This window comes from Oncorhynchus tshawytscha, unplaced genomic scaffold (genome assembly GCF_018296145.1).
Source record: "Oncorhynchus tshawytscha isolate Ot180627B unplaced genomic scaffold, Otsh_v2.0 Un_contig_6301_pilon_pilon, whole genome shotgun sequence".
NCBI classification, from domain to species: domain Eukaryota; kingdom Metazoa; phylum Chordata; class Actinopteri; order Salmoniformes; family Salmonidae; genus Oncorhynchus; species Oncorhynchus tshawytscha.
Window position 1 is genome coordinate 5,564 of NW_024607036.1, and position 6,379 is coordinate 11,942.

The 6,379-nt window shown below is 50.6% G+C and overlaps 1 pseudogene; it reads right to left on the reverse strand.

Moving 5' to 3' along the window:
• Positions 1 to 478: 478 nt before the first annotated feature.
• LOC121838643 lies at positions 479 to 6,027 on the reverse strand (annotated as a pseudogene).
• Positions 6,028 to 6,379: the final 352 nt, after the last annotated feature.

Below are 6,379 nucleotides of genomic sequence, written 5' to 3' on the forward strand. Positions count from 1 at the left end.
ACCATCCTGACATCAACACCATCCTCACACCAACACCATCCTGACATCAACACCATCCGGACACCAACAGCATATTACAACACTGCACTCATCTCTCACAGACAGACAGACACTACCTGACGGTGAGATGCATGCGTGTGGACAGCAGGCTTTGCAGGTGTGTGTGGAGTTTGAGCGCGCGTGTGTGTGAGAGGGCATGTGTGTGTGAGCGATAGGTGAGTCTGTAACAGTAGCTGGTGTGTGTTACGTCAGGGTGTGTGTCGGTCTGTGTGTAGGGTGTGTAGGTGTGTGGTACGTCAGGGTGTGTGTCGGTCTGTGTGTAGGGTGTGCAGGTGTGTGTTACATCAGGGTGTGTGTCGGTCTGTGTGTAGGTGTGTGTTACGTCAGCGTGTGTGTCGGTCTGTGTGTTGGGTGTGTAGGTGTGTGTTACGTCAGGGTGTGTGTCGGTCTGTGTGTTGGGTGTGTAGGTGTGTGTTACGTCAGGGTGTGTGTCGGTCTGTGTGTAGGTGTGTGTTACGTCAGGGTGTGTGTCGGTCAGTGTGTTGGTTGTGTAGGTGTGTGTTACGTCAGGGTGTGTGTCGGTCTGTGTGTTGGGTGTGTAGGTGTCGATGAGCGTAACGTTCTCTACCATCTCTCTACTGGCCTCCCTGACTAGAGCATGAAACGCTGCCTCCTGCCAGTCTGGCCCCGCCCAGAAGCTGATGTCATAAACAAAGCTCTGTGGAAACAGGGAGAAGGGATGGAACGGTTGCTCTGGCAATGGGCGGAGCAGGAAGTGGTTAAGGAAGCGGGGGTCAGGTGACCAGAGCAGGCGCCAGTCAGGTAGGGAGTAGACCAGTGACGCCAGAAGGTCAAGGTTCAGACACACACTGACGCCATCAGTGAGGTCATCAGCCCACAGCCGGCCTAGCCGTCCCATCGGCTCGGCTGCCAGCCACAGAGACCCCTGCTCCTCAGCCAGGGAAAGCCCATAGGGGGTCAGCAGACGCTCCAAACTCCGCCCCAGGTCAGGGATTGACTGAGAGGCTTTGGGCCATGCTCCCCAGAGGAGGAGCTCGTGGAAGGCAGGGGGGGACCAGGGACTGATGTGAACTCTCTGAAAGACTAGGCCGCTCACACCATGCAGAACCTCCTCTCTCTCTCTGTGTTCTCTCTCCTCTCTCAGTATCTCCACCTGAGGCAGTAGAGAAGGACGCAGCACGTATCCCCCAACACCTACACACTCCTCTCCCTCACCTACACACTCCTCTCCCTCACCTACACACTCCTCTCCCTCACCTACACACTCCTCTCCCTCACCTACACACTCCTCTCCCTCACCTACACACTCCTTAAAATGGCTGCTACACTCTCTCTCCCTTCCCTCATCCTCTGAGTCGTAGGTTATGTGTGTGTCTGCCAGTAGAGTGTCTATGTGTTTGTGATCATCTGAGGGTGTGTGTGAAGTGGTGTGTGTGTGGGAGGGGTGTAGCCAGTAGCAATGTGTATGTGTGTCTTGTATCTCAGGGCAACATGCATTTAGTCTCTGGGGGGAGGAGTGTATGAGCAGGGGGAGGTGCTCTGTAACCATGGAGACAGGCCATTCCCTCTCCAGGGCCTGAACCAGAAAGTCCTGAACCAGCCTGACGGGATGATTAGAATTCGAGAGAAAACCCCTGTAGAGAAAGAGAGAGAGAGTTACAACACTGTATAAAGACATAATGACATTTGAAATGTCTTTATTCTTTTAGAACTTGTGTGACTGTCAAAAATATAAAACGTATCCCCCTATTGGGGGAAGGATGCAGAGCTGTGGATTGGCAGCGCACTACATTGCTGTCTGCCATAAGATGAGGGACAGTGTCTGACAGACCACCATGTCCTCTATGCTTATTGTTAATGTTCAATGTGTGGTTGTTTTGACCCTTGATTATTTGGGGCGGCAGGGAGCCTAGTGGTTAAAGCGTTGGGCCAGTACCCAAAAGATTGCTAGATCGAATCTCCGATCATCGAATCATTGTAAATAAGAATTTGTTCTTAACTGACCTGCCTAGTTAAATAAAAAATAATTATTGTTTGTATTTGTTTTTATTATGGATCCCGATTAGTTCCTGCCAAGGCAGCAGCTACTCTTCCTGGGGTTTATTATGGATCCCCCAGTAGTTCCTGCCAAGGCAACAGCTACTCTTCCTGGGTTTATTATGGATCCCCATTAGTTCCTGCCAAGGCAGCAGCTACTCCTCCTGGGGTTTATTATGGATCCCCATTAGTTCCTGCCAAGGCAACAGCTACTCCTCCTGGGGTTTATTATGGATCCCCATTAGTTCCTGCCAAGGCAACAGCTACTCTTCCTGGGGTTTATTATGGATCCCCATTAGTTCCTGCCAAGGCAGCAGCTACTCCTCCTGGGGTTTATTATGGATCCCCATTAGTTCCTGCCAAGGCAACAGCTACTCTTCCTGGGTTTATTATGGATCCCCATTAGTTCCTGCCAAGGCAGCAGCTACTCCTCCTGGGGTTTATTATGGATCCCCATTAGTTCCTGCCAAGGCAACAGCTACTCTTCCTGGGGTTTATTATGGATCCCCATTAGTTCCTGCCAAGGCAGCAGCTACTCTTCCTGGGGTTTATTATGGATCCCCATTAGTTCCTGCCAAGGCAACAGCTACACTTCCTGGGGTTTACGGTAACTGCTCGGCCTCCGACCGCAAGGCATAACAGAGGGTAGAGCGAACGGCCCAGTACATCACTGGGGCTAAGCTTCCTGCCATCCAGGATCTCTACACCAGGCGGTGTCAGAGGAAGGCCCTAAAATTTATCAGACTCCAGCCACCCTAGTCATACTGTAGACTGTTCTCTCTGCTACCGCTCGGCAAGCGGTGCCGGAGCGCCAAGTATAGGTCCAAGAGGCTTCTAAACAGCTTCTACCCCCAAGTCATAAGACTCCTGAACATCTAATCAAATGGCTACCCAGACTATTTGCAGCGGAAACTATTTAAAGCTGAAACATTTGAAGCTATTAACATGAAAACACCTTTTAAAAAGCATTACAGGAGGGCCCAACTTAGAATGCTGGAGAAAATAGTAGTGAAGGCATTTATACTGTTTGTGCTACAGCAATATTTAAATGAGCTCCCAATGCATTTCAATGGCAACTAGGTGGCAATTTCATATGAAGGACAATTATGTGCCTTGCTTCAACTCTTTAAAAAAAATGTTGCCAGTGGATAGGATAGCCTGAACATGTGAACGTTGGTTTGGTATCTCTAGTTTGAATGAAACAAAATGATTGGCATGCAGACACAGTTAGGACATTTCCCTGGAAAATAGGTGAAGAATTATCAGGATGGACAGTGATGATGAAATGGCCTATTTGAAATGAGGTATGCCTAACTTGAGACAGTGTGTGTGGGCAGTGTGTGTGGACAGTATGTGTGGACAGTGTGTGTGGATAGTGTGTGTGGGCAGTGTGTGTGGGCAGTGTGTGTGGGCAGTGTGTGTGGGCAGTGAGTGTGGGCAGTGCCAGACGTTGGAGGAACCATAATGATATTCATCCGTTTTTATTCATGTTGGCTACACTGTCCTGCAAATGTCCCGCAAAACCATCCTGTTGTCCCGCAAAATCATCCTGTTGTCCCACAAAATCATCTTGTTGTCCCGCAAAATCATCCTGTTGTCCCACAAAATCATCTTGTTGTCCCACAAAATCATCCTGTTGTCCCAATTTTGGGGATTTTAAATGTGGTCACCCTACAGGTATGTGGTAGGTCAGTGTGTGTGTACCTGTGTATGTAATGTGAAAGTTCAGCAGGTATGTGGTAGGTCAATGGTCGTCCTCCCAGAATGTGCTGCTTCATGTCCTTCCTCTGGGGGGCGCTGCAGGCCACACTACGACTGAACACATGAGTCACGCCCTGCTCTGCATGGAAACCCTTATCCTGGCTCCTGACAACATACACAAACACACAGTCAACAAAACCCTTCCTCTTGGGTGCCTTCACCTCAATTCAATGTTTGCTACGTTCTTTAACTACCAGTGAGGTATGTTTGCTGCTGCATTGCCTTCTGCTTTCAGGACGGGTATCTGCTCTGTGGGCTTTCAGGACGGGTATCTGCTCTGTGGGCTTTCAGGACGGGTATCTGCTCTGTGGGCTTTCAGGACAGGTATCTGCTCTGTGGGCTTTCAGGACGGGTATCTGCTCTGTGGGCTTTCAGGGCGGGTATCTGCTCTGTGGGCATTTAGGCCGGGTATCTGCTCTGTGGGCATTTAGGCCGGGTATCTGCCCTGTGGGCTTTTAGGCCGGGTATCTGCCCTGTGGGCTTTTAGGCCGGGTATATGCCCTGTGGGCTTTTAGGCCGGGTATATGCCCTGTGGGCTTTTAGGCCGGGTATCTGCCCTGTGGGCTTTTAGGCCGGGTATATGCCCTGTGGGCTTTTAGGCCGGGTATATGCCCTGTGGGCTTTTAGGCCGGGTATATGCCCTGTGGGCTTTTAGGCCGGGTATCTGCTCTGTGGGCATTTAGGCAGGGTATCTGCTCTGTGGGCATTTAGGCCGGGTATCTGCCCTGTGGGCTTTTAGGCGGGTATCTGCTCTGTGGGCATTTAGGCAGGGTATCTGCTCTGTGGGCATTTAGGCCGGGTATCTGCCCTGTGGGCTTTTAGGCTGGGTATCTGCCCTGTGGGCATTTAGGCCGGGTATCTGCTCTGTGGGCATTTAGGCTGGTTATCTGCCCTGTGGGCCTTTAGGCTGGGTATCTGCTATGTGGGTATCTGCTCTGTGGGATTTTAGGCCCGGTATCTGCTCTGTGGGCTTTTAGGCCCGGTATCTGCTCTGTGAACTTTTAGGCTGGGTAAAGGGCTTTATAAATACATTTGATTTATTGGTTGGTTTGCCACGATGTCCATATCCTCTCATTCATTTTGATCTGATCCTAGATCAGCACTCCTACTCAAGACGCCATCAGCTCACCTGTACCCGGTGGATTGGTAACTGTCAGGTTTCTCGCCATCGAAGGAGCGGACCTCGTTCAGGATAAGCCCTGCCTCTGCTGCCATGGCGACCACCTGCCAGCTGTTGTGCCACTCTCTCATTGGCCGGTCGGCTGGAGTCCCGCCCTGCCCGTTGCACAGAGACACAAGCACCTCCCCTTCCTCCTTCAGCACCCCCACACAGCTACACACACACACTTAGAGGTGAGATGAGATTCAACAGTGTGTGTGTGTGTGTGTGTGTGTCTCACCTGAGGAAAAAGTGTTTGAGCAGCAGCCTGTTCTTCTTCACACCACTCTTCCGACCGCAGTGAGGAAGTTAAAGATGACGCGGTCAAACTGTCGACCACGCAGACACACACACTCTGACAGACGCGTACAATCCACCTCAAACAGCACCTCCCCACCTGACACACACACACACACAGACAGACATTAGACCAACTGTACATAAGGACATCACATTGTGCATTCAGAAACAAAACAGAATAGAACACACACACCCAGCCTGTCTCTAATTGGAGTGTGTGATGGTGTCAGAGACGGAAGAGAAAGGATAGGTGGGGCAATAAGTAGACCAGAAGCAGCTTTTCCCTCTCTCCAAGCCAGATGTTACGAAGAAAAGCAACACCCACTTACACAGACAGAAACCATTAACACAAATCTGTAAATGGCTTGAGTCGTCTTCATTTATCCACAATCTTTAATGGTGCGGTTGTGGGCGGAGATACCTGAGTGTGTGATTGTGTGTATGTTGTGGGCGGAGCTACCTGAGTGAGTGATTGTGTGTATGTTGTGGGCGGAGCTACCTGAGTGTGTGATTGTGTGTATGTTGTGGGCGGAGCCGTGGTGTCGTAGCGCCTCCTCTTTGGTCTGGAGACAGGTGGCTGTGATCCTCAAACCCCTCCCACCGGCTATGTTATCGGTCTCCCTGGTGATGTCATCGGTCCCCGAGGTGATGTCATTTGTCTCCGTGGCGACGATCCGGCTCAGAGCGGCAGAGAACGAAGTTCCCTCTCCAACCAGAAGCACTGCCTCCCCACCTTCTGATGACGTCATCACTCTGCACCGACGGACGGACAGTCAAAAAACAATCAATCATAATCACTAGTTAACTACACATGGTTGATGATATTACTAGATATTATCTAGCGTGTCCTGCGTATCTAAGTATCTGACTGAGCGGTGGTAGGCAGAAGCAGGCGCGTAAACATTCATTCAAACAGCACTTTCGTGCGTTTTGCCAGCAGCTCTTCGTTGTGCGTCAAGCATTGCGCCGTTTATGACTTCAAGCCTATCAACTCCCGAGATGAGACTGGTGTAACTGAAGTGTAATGGCTAGCTAGTTAGCACATGCTAATAGCGTTTCAAACGTCACTCACTCTGAGCCTTCTTGTAGTTGTTCCCCTTG